Source organism: Euprymna scolopes, chromosome 6, assembly GCF_053919585.1.
Source record: "Euprymna scolopes isolate OS-2025 chromosome 6, ASM5391958v1, whole genome shotgun sequence".
Lineage (NCBI taxonomy): Eukaryota > Metazoa > Mollusca > Cephalopoda > Sepiida > Sepiolidae > Euprymna > Euprymna scolopes.
This window is the reverse complement of record NC_136487.1, coordinates 174,543,308-174,561,491: the sequence shown is the minus strand read 5'-3', so window position 1 is coordinate 174,561,491 and position 18,184 is coordinate 174,543,308. Positions and strand designations below refer to the sequence as shown.

At 39.4% G+C, this 18,184-nt stretch overlaps 1 protein-coding gene across 2 annotated transcripts in view; it reads left to right on the top strand.

Moving 5' to 3' along the window:
* Positions 1 to 12,337: 12,337 nt before the first annotated feature.
* The window catches only part of LOC145278102 (ranBP-type and C3HC4-type zinc finger-containing protein 1-like), an 84,519-nt gene continuing 78,672 nt past the window's right edge, over positions 12,338 to 18,184 (top strand). Inside the window, exon 1 of one of the 2 annotated variants that reach the window (XM_080130372.1) lies at positions 12,338 to 12,469. The gene's annotated coding sequence lies outside the window, so the exon portion shown is untranslated. The remainder of the gene's footprint in view (positions 12,470 to 18,184) is intronic. The other variant, XM_080130371.1, reaches the window with a different exon arrangement.

Genomic DNA, 18,184 nt, shown 5'->3' with positions numbered 1-18,184 from the left:
TTATACATGGAACTGACCTCTCTAAAACGAATGGAAGCCGAAACTATTACTGATTATATTATAAGAGCTGAGACAACTGCAAATTCTTTAAAAATGTCTGGTGAAGTTATAAGTGACAGTCTGTTAATTTCCATGGTCCTTAAGGGATTACTGAGTGATTTCAAGTCATTTACCACCGTGATAACCCAGAAAGAAAAACCCATGACTTTTAGCCAATTCAAGGTAGCACTCAGAAGTTACGAAGAAACTGAAAAAATGATCACAGAAAAAAACGAATCCACAAATATCATGAAATTTAAAAATACACACATAAAAACACCAAAATTGAATTATACCCATGCCAGGAATAAAAAAAACGCAACTTTGCCAAAAGCAGGTTTTTTCCTAAGAAAAGTACAAAAATTATTTGCTATAATTGTGGACAACCTAATCACAAGAGTTTCCAATGTAGATACAGGACTCAAAATGGCGACTACATTAAAAATGTAGAGAGCTCTGTTAGCGAATATACATTTTTATTTTCGTGTACATTTGATGCTTCAACAAACAATAATAATTTTCTTGTCGATTGTGGGGCCACGGCACATGTGATTACAAAGGAATCTGATTTTATTAATTTTGATCCCAACTTTAAGCCACAAAATCATTTTGTAGAACTAGCTGACGGGAGTCGAGTAAATGATATCGTTTTGAAAAGAGGCAATGCGAAAATCTCGCTAAAGAACAATAAAGGTGAACTGTGTTTCTGTATTCTAGAAAACGCTCTTCTAATCCCAAAATTTAAACAAAATATATTTTCTGTACAAGCTGCCACAAAACAAGGTGCAAATATAAACTTTAGCCCCAATAAATCAAAACTGGTATACTCGAATGGAACTGTATTCGACATTAAAGAAAATGGAAGACTATATTATTTAAATAGCGTAGTCCCATCAAAAACCGCCTGCCATGATCTACAGACATGACATAAAATTCTTGGACACTGCAATATTCCTGATATCAAAAAGTTGCCGACTGTAGTTGATGGAATGCAAATACAAACATCAAAAACCTTCAACTGCGACGTCTGTATGCAAGGGAAAATGACAAACTATCAAAATAAGATACCAGACAAAAAGGCCAAAAAAATCCTATCAATGGTGTATTGTGACTTGAACGGTCCCGTAGAACCGATGGCCAGAGAACATTATAGATATGTGTTGAATTTCGTAGATGACCATTCAGGTTTAATAATGGTTTACTTTTTAAAGAACAAATCTGATACCCTGCTAGCAACTAAGAAATATCTAGCCGACATGGCCCCCTACGGTGAAATCAAGTGTATTCGCTCTGACAACGGTACGGAATTCACCAATAAAGACTTTGAACTTTTACTAATTAACCATCATATCAGGCATGAAACATCAGCTCCTAGATCGCCACACCAAAACGGGACTGCTGAACGTGCGTGGCGGACACTTTTTGAAATGGCAAGATGCCTACTCATTGAATCAAAACTCCCTAAAAACCTCTGGACGTATGCACTTATGGCGGCAGCCTATATACACAACAGGTGCTTTAACAAAACACTATCTAAAACTCCATATGAATCTTTCTGCGGTAAAAAACCAAATTTAAGCAGAATGCATATATTTGGTTCAACTTGCTTCGCTATATAGAGAAAAAGAGTAAATTGAATATTAAAGCCGACAGAGGTATATTTCTTGGATACGATAAAAACAGTCCAGCCAATTTAATATTTTTTCCCGAAAAAAATAAAATAAAAAGAATCCGGTGTGTAAAATTCACAGACACGTTTAATTTTAAAGAAGAAAACCCGTCATATGAAGAGGATGAAATTATATTACCTCAAATAATTAGAACAAGCGAAAACAATAAAAATGACGGAGATGAGAGTGTCCATGATGATGATGATGATGATGATGATAAAGTCGAGAGATATCCCAAAAGAAATAGAAGACGACCCGATTTTTTTGTGGTCGACAATATAAAAGATTATCAAATCGACTATTGCTATTCAATGGAAAATGCGCCAAAAAGCTTCAACGAAGCAATTAATTCAGAACATTGTGATGAATGGAAAATTGCCATGAAAAAAGAAATAGATGCCTTAACCGAAAATGATACCTATACGGTAGTGCCTCTCCCAAGAGATAAACATGTTATTTCTACCAGATGGGTCTTTACAAAAAAGAGTACAGCATCAGGCGTAGAACAGTACAAAGCAAGATTTGTTGCTAAGGGGTGCTCTCAGATTTACGGTAAAGAATACTTTTCTACGTTTTCACCGACCACAAACCTAACGACATATGCTATACAGTAACAAAACTGTCACAAAAATTATCACGACCGACAATGAAGGATTTAAACAGAGCTAAACAAGTCCTACGTTATTTAAAAGGAACCAAAGAACAGAAGTTAGTATTTAGAAAATCAAGAAATCCCCTAAAATTAGAAGGTTTTTTGGATTCAGACTGGGCAAACGACGAAGATCGCAAGAGTGTATCTGGATATTGTTTCAGACTCTCAGAAAATGGGCCTATTATTTCATGAAAATCTAAAAAGCAACAGATTGTATCTCTCTCTACGTGTGGAGCAGAATTTATCGCGCTCACACACACGACCCAGGAAGCACTCTACCTTAAAAATATCCTGAAGACTATTTTAGAGCCAGAATTGATTACAAGCCCCGTAGTAATTAATTGTGATAATCAAGCCAGTATAGTCTTAGCACAGAACACGATAATCAACCAAAGATCTAAGCATATAGATATAAAATACCATTTCATAAAAAACGAGATAAAAAAGGAATCCATTATTTTGAATTACATATCATCAGAACAAAATATCGCTGATGTATTTACGAAACCGGCGACACGGATAAAGCTACAACGTTTTTTCTCCAAACTTGTTGGTGAATTCGACTGCATAATTTTTTTTTCTTTCACTGCCCTGTATGTATATAGATTTCTATATATTAAAAATACAGACCAGCGAAGTTCCTCTAATGAGAAGGCTCTTACTTTTTTGCATGAATATCAGCGGAAAACCCTAGGGGTAATGCTCAGAGTATATAGATTTCTATATATCAAAAAAAAAAAAAATCAAAAAAAAATCAGTCCTGGACAAGACGTTAAACTGTATCCATTTTATTTGTATTAACACTTTAACCTACTAATGCGTAACTAATACTTTTGCTTAAAAAAAAAAAAAACTCTTTGTAATTTTCCTTTTTGACATTTGAACACAATTAAAAATGGCGTCTTTTTAAATGCTAAAATTCTAAGATCCAAATGATTTCTAATTTTTGTTATGTCTAAGTAAATATAAAAATATATATTTATTTTTGAGCAGAACAAACACAAGGGACTTCCCCATTATAAAAATAGGGAGGATGTTGCAATATTTTGGGCTTATAATGGGGTATGATCCCACACAGTCGGACGATTGTATTTATAAACGATGCTGATAAGAACTGACGAATCAAATTAATTCACGTTCTGCTACCAACCAATTAGAAACCAGAATTGCTTCATAAATATTAAACCTTTTCTGGAGCAATTTCACATGTTCTTTTCCCGGGTTTTGTTCTGAAACTCAAAATGGCTTACACTTCTAGACAAGGACAGTTCTTTAGCATGACAAAGAATGCATGTGGAAATAAATGTAAGTTTGAAGAGAGATATAGCTAACTTGTAATACTCACGTTCAGCCCAGGGCTGAAGCCCCAGGCAATGTGTGCTTCTGGGCAGAGCACAGAGAAAGAGAGAGAAGGGTTAGTGATTTTGCCTTTTATATACTTGCTCACGTGACTGGGAGCTGGCTTGTGATTGGACAAGCCAGGGAGAAATAGATTTCAAATCTCGAAGTTATGAAAAGTAGCTCTGCTTGTCAGAACGATGCGGGCAAACAGTTTGCCAACGATTCTCAGTAGCGAGATACTCCTATAATTATTCCAGTCGCTGCGATCCCCTATATTCTTGTATAGGGTGACTATGCGTTTCTCATGTCCTTCTTCCCAACAACGTAGCAAGAGTTGGTATAATGGTGTGAGGAGACTTGCCACTCTTGATCACTTTGTCTGAGATGGAATCGGTACCTGGAGCCTTTCCCAGTGGGAGTTTGTCAATCGCCTTGGAGACATCATCGATGGTAGGTGGTATGTCAACCTCAGGTAAAAGTGTGGGATGCTATCGAGGGAGTTCTGGCTTTATTTTCTGTTGAATAGAGCTCAGAGTAGGGTTCAACCCATCTGTCATTTTATTTGGATTTGTCTGTAAGAATTTTTCCTGTCTTGAACTTAAAAGAAACAGTTTTTACAGTGGTTGGACCAATTGCTTTCTTAATGCCGTCATACATTGCCTTGGTGTTTCTGGTATTTGCAGCTTTTTGAAGAGAGTTGCAAAGTCTGTTGCAGTACTCATTTACACAGTTGCGTACTGTTGACTTTATCTTGTGAGATGTTCGAAGGGCTAATAGAAAATCTTTACTTGGGTTATCCTTGTATTTCTAAAGAGACCTCCTTTTGGACTCAATGAGAGGATCTAGCTTCTCAGAGTTTGCATTGTACCATTATTGGTTTGTCCACATTTTTTGCTTCCATAAGCTGAGATTGCATCAGAGTATGCACCCTTCTTTAAATTTTCCCACATTTCTGAAGCTGAGCCGCCTGAGTGGATACAATCGGCTGCGAAGTTGGCTTCAAATTGTCTGACCCTGTCTTGGTGTTTGGTCTTGGTTACATCGATCTTTGGTTTTCCAGCTTGTTTGGTGCTGAAGAATTTCTTTATTTGTAGTTTGACTTTGCAGCGTATGAATGAGTGATCGGTGTCACGGTCAGCACTGTGATAAGTTCTAGTGAAATAAGGTAGGAACTTTCTCCTGGTGGGAATTAGGTCGAGTTGGTACCAATGCTTTGATCTTGAGTGTCTTCATGATACTCTACGATGGGGTTTTGTAAAAAAGAAAGTGTTGGTTACACAGAGGTCATGAATTGAGCAAAGTTCAAGTAATCTTTGTCCATTTTCATTGCATTTTCCTACTCCAAAGTGTCCTAAGCAGATGGGACATGTATTGTTGTCATTCTCAACTCGAGCATTGAAATCACTCATAACTATCAAGATTTCATGATTTGTCAAAAAGAGTTTTTGATCGCGAAGCCAATACTGTGCTCTATTGTTTCATCTTCTTTCTTCCCTTGCCACAAAAAGGTGTAACCTGGCTCTCTCAGGGTTTTCTGCAGGGCAGTAATGTCTATCTGTATATAAAGTGGTTTTCTGCATGTCAGAGATGGAGTGGAGATCATTTGTTATTGTGTGGACATTCGAACACCCAAGCTTGAGTGCTGGTTTCTTTTTGGTTTCTATTTGATTGTTTCATGCATCAGTATCCAATTTTCGGAAGAGATCCCATGAGGCAGGTGGCCAGTGGCAGGACAGCACCTTATTTTCTAAGGGCTGCTCAGCTTAAGGAGGATGGTAGCTGTCTAATGGGGTTGAATAACCCCTCCCACTGTCAAGAATGGCCCCTGGCGCCTAGGTGTGAGCCAATCTAGCTTTGGGCTTATAACCAGTAATTGATATTCCTCTGATTGATTCTACGATGTGTAGCTGAAGTTATCTCTCCAGGGTGCAAGCCTGGGCATTTGTACGGAGAAGTTCAGTTGTCCGAGCATTAATATCCTCCTCTCTGATCTAGCTGGTGTACTCTGGAGAAATGGCGGGAACAGTATGACTGGGACTAACTCGATTGCAGTAGCTGCCAGAGACAGTGAGAAGTACCACATTGGTCTGCCTACGGGGCTACACTACAAATTTTCTATAGGGGTTGTTTCCCCTGGCCTTTGCTGAGCCAACAGCTAACCACAAGGCAGTAGCACCCCTTACATGGTTTAGCTTGCCTGTTGAAGCAAGAAACCGGGCTATGGCAATATGGAGCTACATGTGAGAAATTAGGAGATGGTTAAGGACCAGTAATACTCGTCCACTCCTACAAAGGTGCTACCTCTTCCAGAGCCCCCTGTCCCCTATAAACAGACTATATATATAAACCAGTTTCCAAGGAAGGCATACACACTATTCCTTCCCAAAATTGCCATCATATATACATTGGTGAAACCTAACGCAGATTAGAGAAAAGGCTCAATAAACATAAAAGAGAAATATTTGCTGATGACACTACCATCTATGGTAGCACATCTAAGACAGTAAACGACCAAGTTCTCTCCGATTCTCTCTCCTCTGATCTTGATCACGTTGTACAATGGGGAAAGGAGTGGCTGGTTACTTTTAATGCATCTAAAACCAAGCTTCTATCTTTACATCATCAACGTTCTGATCCCCATCTGGCATCAATTAAAATGAATGGCTCTCGTCTTGGGGAGGCCTCAAGTTTTGACAGGCTTCTGGGCTTGACCTTTACTCCTGATCTTAAATGGAATACGTACATTAAATCTGTTGCCAAGGCCGCTGGAAAAATCGTCGGATCCTTCTATAGATCCAGTAGATATCTCACTGCTGATGCAATTCTCTATCTATATAAGAGCCAGATACATCCAAGGATGGAGTACTGTTGCCACATCTGGGCAGGAGCTGCTAGAAAAGACTTGTCCTGCCTTGATAGGGTTCAAAATAGACTTCGTGGCCTGGTGGGAGATGTCCTTTTCTCTTCGCTGCAACCTCTGTCTCACAGAAGAGATGTTGCGAGTTTGTCTCTGCTTTATCGTTATTTTCATGGAAAGTGTTCAACTGAGCTTCAATCTATGGTTCCCCCTCGCCAAACTTTCACAAGAAACACTCGTCTACCTGAAAACATTATCAATAATTTTCCCCACTCTTTATCTGTACCTAAACCTAAACATAGATTCCATGATCAAAGCTTCTTTCTTAGAACTGTACGCCTGTGGAATTGTCTTCCGTTTTCCTGCTTTCCAGCTTTCTATAATATGGTTGTCTTCAAGTCCAACGTGAACAAATTTCTAATGAGCCGTTCCACTTAAGTTAACAAATTTACTGAACTTCCATTACTATCGATTACTATATTGTCCTTTTGACTACTCTACACTCTTTAACCCTTATACTTGAGTGGCCTATCGGCCTTGATAAGTGGTGACGTTTATGTAAAAAAAAAAAAAAGAAGAAATAGCAATTCGCTGAATGCATTATTCTCTCATTCATTGCAGCATAATCATACTTTTAACTTCAAACAAGCAAAAATTGTTAAATTTCAAATAAACCACATCTTGTATCAGCGCTTATCACTTCCAGTTTGGCGGTGGTCGTAACAGCAAAGACGTGACGTTTTTTCCCGTTCTTTTTCTCCTTTGCGGTATAGGTTCGAGCCTGCCTTCCTACTACACCTTTTTTTGTTTTTTTTGCTCAACACACACCTCCAAACACCCGAGCAATGCCGGGCTGAAATGCTAGTATATATATATATATATATATATATATATATATATATATATATATATATATATATATATAAAAGTTAACGTGTCTGTGTGTCTGTGTACATTTCCCTATGCAATAACTCTGTCAATTTTAAGTCTACAGACTCGAAATTTGATATACAGGGTAGTGAGATTTGGGAAAATCTTTTTAATCCGTTTTCGGCCAGAAATTTGGCTGTTAAGGAGTCAAAGTTCAACGATTTGACCTTTGAGAACTCTACCAAACTCCTCCGACAATTTTGGGTCTAAACAATTGAAATTTTAGATATAGGTTCCTTGGACATGGATCTAACTTAATAACTTGATTTGAGCCCAAAACAATAAATATTAAGGAGTCATAATAGAGGTCAAAGTTAAAAAAATTTTACCTCTGTGGTCTCTACCAAATTACTCAGACAATTTCTGGTCTAAACATTTGAAATTTTACATAAAGGGTATTCAGAGATAGGGCAAGCTTTTTAATCGGGTTGGATCGAAAATTTTTAGTGACTATTATATAAATGTATGTATGTTTGCATGTCTGCCTAAAACTTTTGACAGAGGCGACGCATTTTTACAAGATCAGAATCGTTTTGAAGTTTGACCTTTCAGACGACAAATATAAAAAAATTGGCATTAATATCTCACTTTTCACTGGGCACTTTTCTTCAGAGGGGGTCGGTTTTTCCGCTGATATTTTTTTAAAGTCATTCTCTCCTTTCGATTGCCTAGCCTAAATTAAAACCTACATCACTTCCGGTTTTGTGGTCATCGTAACAGCAAAGACGTCACGTTTTTCCTGTTCTTTTCCTCCTTTGCAGTACGGGTTCGAGCCTGCCTTCCTACTACCACTTTTTTTTTTTTTTTTGCTCAACACACACCTCCAAACACCCGGGCAGAAATGCTAGTATATGTATAAAAGTGAACGTCTCTGTGTGTGTCTGTGTACATTTCCCTACGCAATAACTCTGTCAATTTTCAGTCTATAGACTTGAAATTTGATATACAGGGTACTGAGATTTGGGAAAATCTTTGTGATTGGTTTTCGGCCAGAAATTTGGCTGTTAAGGGGTCAAAGTTCAACGATTTGACCTTTGTGAACTCTACCAAACTCCTCCGCCAATTTTGGGTCTAAACACTTGAAATTTTAGATATAGGTTCCTTGGGCATGGGTCTAATTTAATAATTTGATTTGAGCCCCAAACAATAAATGTTAAGGGGTCATAATAGGAGTCAAAGTTAAAAAAAGTGACCGCTTTTGTTTTGTTCAACATACACTTCCAAACACCTGGGTACCGCCGGGCTGAAATGTTAGTATATATATATAAAAAAGATTTATATATATATATTTATATATATATATGTATGTATGTATATATATATATATATGTATGTATATATATATATAAATCTTACTCTCTTTCACAACGGTATGACCTCTCATCCTTTTTTGAATTTCCAACGACTTTTTCCGTTTCTGAAATGGAACAGAGTCATGCATTTCACTACATCAAAATAATATTTTTTTAAATATTTTTACTGGTGTTTTGTTTTCTTAATTTCATTCATCCAGGGGAAGTCTCGAAATAAAGACGAAACATTGATGAACACATAACTTGGTTTGTTCTTTCTTTCTCTCTCTCTCTCTCTCTCTCTCTCTCTCTCTCTCTCTCTCTCTCTCTCTCTCTCTCTCCCCTCTCTCTCTCCCCGTGTGTATGTGTGTATGTGTGTGTGTGTGTGTGTGTATATATATATATATATATATATATATATATATATATATATATATATATATATATATACTAGGATTTCAGGCGGGCGTTGCCCGGGTGTTGTAAGGTGTATGTTGAACAATAACCCTTATCCCTGAGTGGCTTCCGAGCCTTGATAAGTGGTGACCACCGTGTAAAAAAACAAAAACCAACAAAAAAACAACCCCCCCCAAAAAAAGAAAAAAAAATGTCAATTTTTTAAATTTTGACTCCTATTATATTTACTTGTACTTGAAACGACATTCACCCTGGAGGAGTTGAGTCGGCTTCATGAAGATGCACATCTCGTACCGCTGCGGCCCAAGCCCGGCAATCGGAGGCAAGATCCCGAGTGAGCAATAGCCAGTCACGTCTCCAACGAGACAGGCCATAGATGAGTGGGCCCGAAATAAGCTCAGCGTCGGCTTGGATAGTCCCGAGCCACGTTCTTAGCTGGCCACCGACACGTTTTTCCAGCCGGGTAGAGGACGTGGGGAGATATCCTCGTGGATAAAGACCCCTGCATCACAGCGAGAGGCATGGCCGAACCATCGAAGGCGTCGGGCCCGCAGTAGGTCAGTAATTGCCTGGAGATTGCAGCGACGCCGGACTTCTTTGTTGGCGACGAAATCCAAGGGATGGACATGGAGAATGCGGCGGAGATTGTAGTGGTCGAAAACTTCTACGCGTCGCAGATCCGCTTTCCGTATGGGCCAGGTCTCACATCCATACAAAAGTATTGAGCGGACGAGGGCCTGGTAGATTCGTATTTTTGTCCTCAGACGTATTTCAGGCCGTGACCATAATCGCCTTTGGAGTCGACAAAAGGCAGCTCGTGCGGCATTAATGCGCGCTTCAATCTCATTCATGCCTTGACCGGTACCAATGAACGTGCAGCCCAGGTATTTGAAGCTATCCGTCTCCTCAAGGGTTTCCCCGTTGAGAGTGACGGAGGACCTTTCTGCTTGGGGGATGTCAGCCGATAGAATCTTCGTCTTGCTGGCGTTGATTCTCATGCCGATGGCAGCTGCCTTCTCCTGGATTCGGTTCAGCACCGTCTGTATGTCTCTGTAGCTCTCCCCGAGAACCGCAATATCGTCCGCATAGTCCAAATTGGTGAGATGAAAGTTACGCCCCACCACGACGCCAGGATATCCAGGCAGCGCCTGCTCCATGATCCAATCAATAGCGTAATTGAAAAGGGTGGCGAACGTATCATTAACTTCGCGATGAACAATCACCTCATTGTCTCTAATACGAAGTTTCAGCATCCAAATCATCATCTGGTGACGTGGTACTCGAATGACGGTGTCACGGCGAACAAGATAGACTACATCTTGATACGCAAACACTGGGTAAGCAATATGCGTGACTGTCGCGCTTACAGAGGTGCTGAAACAGGAAATACCCATGGATCGGATCATGTCCTTGTTAGAGCCAAGTTCACAATGCGACTGAAGGCCAACAAAAACGTTTCCCGTCAAAAACGTCTTGATATCACGAAGCTGAAAGTGGACGACACTGCGACTCAGTTTTGCCTGGACCTACGCAACCGATTCAATGGTTTACAACCAGAAGAATCGGTGGAAGATATATGGAAAGCACTCAAAAAGGACGTCACTGAAGCAGCGGCCAACACCGTGGGTTTCACAAAGCGTCGTCAAAGGGACTGGATCTCAAGTCGAACGGTGAAATTGGGTGAGGAGGCTAAACGTGCCAGACTCAACGGAGATGCCAACTATCGTCGCTTTCGCCGAGAAACAACGCACTCTGCCCGCAACGACCGCAATGTCTATTGGCACAATATCGCAACTGACATGGAACATGCGGCCTCGGTAGGGGACTCCCGCAAGTTATATCAACTATTGAAGTCCAGCACACAGACGAGGTCATCCGTGAGCGAATCCATCCACAACAGTGGAGGTGAAATCATTACTGAGCTAAACGCACGATTGGATCGGTGGCACGAGCACTTCCGTGAACTCCTGAACCACCAGCCTCCACCTACAATACCAGGTCAAAACACCCCCACCGCTGCAGATCTCTACGATTGCTCCTCAGATACCCCCAGCCATGAAGAAATCAGAGCCGTCATTGCCAAGTTGAAGAATAACAAAGCTCCAGGCGAGGACGGTATCCCGGCTGAGGTCTACAAGACCGGAATCGATGAATTAACCCCTCGCCTACACCAGCTGATTTCTGAGATTTGGAATAGTGGGGAGATTCCCCAAGATTGGAGTGACGCCATCCTTCTTCTCTTTTTTAAGAAGGGTGACAAACGGACATGTAGTAACTACAGAGGCATCAGTCTAATAGATGTCGCTGCCAAAGTCTTCACTATCCTCATTCTGAGACGGTTTCAATACGAAAGGGACAGAAGGACTCGTCCTAACCAATGCGGATTCCGACCTGGCCGCGGATGTGTCGACCAAATATTCACGCTGAGGCGAGCCTTGGAACAGCGCTGGTGCTACCAACAGCGTACAATCGTATGCTTTATCGACTTCGCTGCCGCTTTTGACTCGGTCGACCGCGGTACCCTGTGGAGAGTGATGGAAGCAGATGGTATCCCCCCCGAAGCTACTCAACTTGATCAAGGCCTACTACCATCGGACTCGCACGCGTGTCCGCTGTTACGGCAAGGACTCCTCTTTCTTCAACGTCAGCAGTGGTGTCCGCCAGGGATGCGCGCACTCCTATTATGACCCCTTAACATTTATTTTTTTGGGCTCAAATCAAGTTATTAAGTTAGATCCATGTCCAAGTAATCTATATATAAAATTTCAAGTGTTTAGACCCAAAATTGTCGGAGGAGTTTTGTAGAGTTCTCCAAGGTCAAATCGTTGAACGTTGACCCCTTAACAGCTAAATTTCTGGCCGAAAACCGATCACAACGATTTTCCCAAATCTCAGTACCCAGTATAATTTCGGGTCTGTAGACTTAAAATTGACAGAATTTGCGTAGGGAAATGTACACACACACATGTTCACTTTTATAGATATATACGCATATGAACAATTATGTGTAAGTTACATAGCGGCGAAAAGCACACACACACACACACACACACACAAGAATTTGTCCAAAAATGTGATTAAAATAGTGGTTGAAATGTAATTTTTTTTAAACGTCAACTTTTTTGTCTGCTCACCGAATAAAAAGGGGAGGTAACTCGTCAAATTACTTCCTCCATTTTAATTTCTGGAAATAAAATTAATCATAAAAAATTCGTTAATTTGGAAACGTTTCATTGAATTTGTTCAAATGAATTCCACGGAAAGAACTTATGTAAGTTTTTTTTTGTTTTTCTCTTGTTCAAATATATTTCCTTTTAACGGAAATCATTTCTTTTTTTCCCTTTCTGCCCGTTTTTAGCCTCCAAAATGTCTTAAAAAAAAAAAGACGCAATTTTGGTAGCATTTTCGATTTGTAGTTTTTAAAACTGAAATCGTAATTTAAAATGGAAATTAATTTTTTAATTTCTAACAAAAATTCATAAATATTTAATTTAATATCGATTTATTTTTGACACTTCTGCGGCTTGCAAACCGTGCTGTTTTTTTTTTCTTTTAAACAGAATTTTCAAGTTTAAATTCAGTTTTTACGGTATCTTTTGTTTATTGACTTGTTAGATGAAAGTACAGTTAATAAAGCTTTACCCTCCCCATGTTAAGAATGGATTTGTAAATAATAACACGGTTCGTAAACGGCACAAATATCTCACTATTTTTGAGTCAACGTGTTTATTTATTTGGACGTTTTGGAATTTTTTTGAGATGAAGAATAAAAATTTGTCAAAGATTGTAATTTTACGCAAAAACAATATTACGAACTTAATTGTCAGATCGAAAAATAGTAATATATCCAAAATTACAAAAAAATCATCGACTTAAACAACTGCTAATTTGTGTTTTTAGTGAAAAGAAAAGAAAGTTTATCACTATAGACAACAAATATTGCAACTATGACACAAGTGATCTAAAATGTTTATTATGTTTCCTGCGTTTAGACTCATATCGTCTACTTTATAACATCTAAAAAAATGCGATTTTACCCAATTTTCAGTAAAAATTACTTTTAACTATAAACAAATTTCGGTACTTGTTTAGTTTAATCAATATTTTCATTTTTTGTCTTGATAGAACTAAACAAGTAATTAACCAAATTTCTACTCTGATTTTTCGTAATTTTTGGATATATTACTATTTTCTGCATGAAGATTAAGTACGTAATATTGTTTTTTGGTTAAAACAACAGATTAAAAAAAATCGATCTGTCAACTAGCACAAAAAAAAAAAAACTACTAAATTAATTACGTGTTTTTTTTTTTGATTTTTGAAATATGACACCTTCGTCTCGTCACAGATACATAAAAAAAAAATACTGTTCTGTGTTTTTGTTTTTTTAATTTGGTTGTATTCTAAATAAGAACCATTTTTTTTTTTTACAAGCAGTCATTTCATGAAAGAAACTTGTGTTTATTCTGTAATATTTTTTGTTGTTGATTTTTTTTTTTTTTTAATGTTTTTCTAATGTAAGCAGTTTTGTTTTTATTACCGTCATGTCGATTGTTTTTCTTCGTTGCCAAGATCGTTTGTTTGTATTTTTTTTACTCTTGCATTTTGTGAACCGGACATATGTAAGCGTCCGCTCGGGTTTTCCCAAGACCGTCTTAAGGCCACGATTTTCCCCACCGCCACCGGTGGCCGTGGGTTTTCCCAGAATCTGACGTAAAACCGCCAGGGTTGCCAGACTATAATAAATGTTTGAAGCCAAATTTTTCAGGAAAAAAGGCCAAAAAAAAAAAAAAGCCAAATTCAAAAGCGAATCCACATTTTTTAGGTAAAAAAAAGCTCCCCCCCCCCCCGGCCAAATTGAAAATTAAAGAAAAGTTGACTTTTAACAGTTTTTTTCTGTATTAGTTTTGTCGTGTTTTCTTCGCAAAAATGGTACCTATGAAACTGAAAAATATGCTTTGCCCCCCTCCCCCGCACCCGCACTCCAAGCATATTTTTCGGTTTTAATAGGGAACGGTTTTATTTTTAATATTTAGGCAAATAATTTCATTGCAATACATTCTACAGTTTATATATTTTTAACATCATACAAGAAAACATTAAAGAATATTTAGTACTATTTTAATATTAAAATAATATAAGGAAAAGTTGGTAAATTTGTAGACGAGAACTCTAAGGTGCTCCCGTCCCCCCCAAAATAACAGATAGATCTACCTTTTGAGACAATTACATTTGAATATTGCGCGAGCCTTTCCTAGTCTCGCACACAAACGCACATTCACATTTCAAGCTATATTACTTGTCGCATACATACGCGCACACGTCCACACACATACATATATTCACGTTCGCGTACATACACTCACATTCACGTGTATATACACACACGCATTCACACACGCGCACACGAACGCACACATGGACGACGTCACTTCCGCTTTCTAAGGAAATACACACATGCGCAAAAGATACTCCGGAAACGAGTATAAAAGGAAGAGCAATAAGCAGCTTCTTCTTTTCGGCCCAGCTTTTGCTCCCACTTACTACTATGTATGGGGCACGAGCTAACAGACCGTACGCACACATTCTCACTCTTTCTCTCTCTATCTACTACTGGTCCCTGAGAACACCTTCGCGTAGCTAACTGCTAACTGACGTCAACCCTCTATCCTTTTCTTTGTCTACACGATGGACTGCCATTTCTCGTTCTATTACATTACTCACTTCAATTCCCACGCGCGAACAAACGATAGTGACCCGAACTTGAGATGAACACACATTTCCTTTTCTTTCTACAACACCAGTCCCGCAACGGACATTGGTTACACACGCACGGACATGAACACATGTTATAACTAAAACGTTGATTCTTTCAACAGTAAATAAACGACGTTTATCTTATCCATCAATTGAGTCTTTGTTTCCTTCAATTCCATTCGTTTCATTATTCTTTTCATTATTCTTTTGTAACAGGATTGGGGTATTTGATACTCTGGTCCGTTATAATATCTTGAAAAACTTGGCTAAAACAATTATTTTAGAATTTAGAGTGAGAGATCAGTTTCGCATATAAATTTAACATACGGTGATTACTCATTTCTAACAAGATAGCATTTTAAGATCATATAACCAGAATTTCTTCTGTGAAAGAAGATAAATTGTGTTCTTTACAAGATTATTAACTTAAATTATTTAAATACTAGCAGGACCCGTTAACTGGTGTTGCCCAGTGGAATCATCCCTCTCCCCCTTTAAAAAATGAAAGTATGGTTGTTGTTGTTGGCCAAACCCAACCTACTCATGTTAAGAACGGCTTTCGGAATAGACACACCCAACCTCTTCATGTTAAGAACGGCTTTCAGAATCAACTATGCTGATGACACAACAATCTATGGCAACACATCAAAGGCCGTAAATGACAAAGTTCTCTCTAATTCTCTCTCCTCTGATTTTGAGCACGTGGTACAATGGGGGAAGAGGTGGCTGGTCACTTTTAATGCATCCAAAACCAAGCTTCTATCTTTACATCATCAACGCTCTGATCCCCATCTGGCATCAATTGAAATGGATGGCTCTTGTCTTGAAGAGGCTCCATGTTTTGACAAGCTTCTGGGTTTGACCTTTACTCCTGATCTGAAATGGAACACGTACATCAAATCTGTTGCCAGGGACGCTGGGAAAATGGTGGGATCCTTCTACCGCTCCAGAAGACATCTCACTACTGATGCAATTCTCTATCTGTATAAAAGCCAAGTACGTCCAAGGATGGAGTACTGCTGCCACATCTGGGCAGGAGCTGCTAAAAACAGCCTATCCTGCCTTGACAGAGTACAAAATAGACTTTGTGGTTTAGTGGGTGATGCCCTTTTCTCTTCCCTGCAACCTTTCTCCCACAGAAGAGACATTGTGAACCTGTCTTTGTTTTATCGTTATTTCCATGGCAAGTGCTCGTCTGAGCTCCAATCCCTCGTCCCCCCGCGCCAATCTTTCATAAGAAACACCCGTCTGGCTGAAACTACTGTCAACTATTTTCCCCACTCTTTATCTATGCCTAAATCCAAACGTAGATTCCATGAGCAAAGCTTCTTTCTTAGAACTGCACACCAGTGGAACTCTCTGCCGCTTGCCTGTTTCCCACCTGACTACAACTTGGACATCTTCAAGTCCAACATAAACAAACTCCTGACAAACCGCCCCCTTAAGTAAGACACTCTATCAAAATCCCCAATACTCATGATTACTACAATACTATCTCATTGATTACTGCAATAACCCTTATCCCTAAGTGACCTTCGGGCCTTGATAAGTGGTGACCTCCATGTAAAAAAAAAAAAAAAACTCCCCTAACCTCCCAATGTTAAGAACGGCTTTCGGAATAGACACCCCATTTTGTGTGTGTGGGAGGGGTGTCAAAATATTTGCCCCCAAATTTAACCTTGATAATTTTTGTCAGAATAACCACCCGCAAATACTATAAACCAACAAAAAAATTGGGGGGATGGCAGTGCCGGTCGGAGAGAATTAAATTTGTTTGAAGACATCCAAGTTGTAGTCAGGAGGGAAGCAGGCAGATGAAACAGAGTTCCACAGGCGTGCAGTTCTAAGAAAGAAGCTTTGTTCATGGAATCTACATTTTGATTTAGGCACAGATAAAGAGTGGGGGAAATTTTTCACAGTGGATTCAGCTAGACGGGTGTTTTTCGTAAAAGATTAGCGAGGGGGGACTAGAAATTGGAGTTCAGACGAGCACCTGCCATGGAAATAACGATAAAACAAGGATAGGCTCGCAACATCTCTTCTGTGGGAGAGAGGTTGCAGGGTAGAGAAAAGGGCATCCCCCACTAAGCCACAAAGTCTATTTTGTACTCTGTCGAGGCAGGATAGACTGTTTTTAGCAGCTCCTGCCCTGATATGGCAGCAGTATTTGGCTTTTATATAGATAGAGAATTGCATCAGTAGTGAGATATCTTCTGGAGCGGTAGAGGGATCCCACCATCTTTCCAGCGACCTTGGAAACAGACTTGATGTATGTGTTCCATTTCAGATCAGGAGTAAAGGTCAAGCCCAGAAGCTTGTCAAAACATGGGGCTTCTCCTAGACGAGAGCCATCCATTTCAATTGATGCCAGATGGGGATCAGAGCGTTGATGATGTAAAGATAGGAGTTTGGTTTTAGATGCATTAAAGGTAACCAGCCACGTCTTCCCCCACTGAACCACTCGTTCGAGATCAGAGGAGAGAGAATCTGAGAGAGCTTCGTCATTTACAGCCTTTGATGTGTTGCCGTAGATGGTCGTGTCATCAGCATAGATGTCAACGAATGATTTAAGTATGTGTTTAGGGAGATCATTGATGTAGATCAGGAAGAGAGTTTGGCCCAGGATGGACCCTTGAGAGGCACCAGCATTAATACTGCAGGCCTCTGATTTTTGTCCATCGGCCACTACTCTTATGAGCCTATCAGAGAGAAATGATTTAATGATTGAGAAAACATTTCCAGTTATACCGTAGCTGGAGATCTTGTGAAGTAGGCTTCTATGTCATATCTTGTTGAAAGCCTTTGATGTGTCAAGAGCAATTGCCCTGGAAAGGAAGCCTTTGTCAAGAGATTCACTAATCCTATGAAATATAACCGTTAGCACATCTGCGGTAGATCTTGCAGAACGGAAACCATATTGCGTGTCACTAAGAAGGTTATTTCTGCTGAGGTGGTTGACTATTTCTCTATTTAATATGGATTACAGCAACTTATGACACACAGGAGACTTATTGGTCTGTACTGAGAGGGAGATGACTTATCACCTGAGTTCTTAAATACAGGGCATACTAATGAGGTTTTCCAAGGTGTTGGAAAGCACTTCTCCTTAAACAGTTTGGTAAGTATGGGAGCAAGTTCTGGTTGAAGCTTTTTTAACACTATAATTGGGATGCCCTCAGGGCCAGTAGCTTTACTGGAATCAATACTGGATTAGCTTGGCGATCTCATG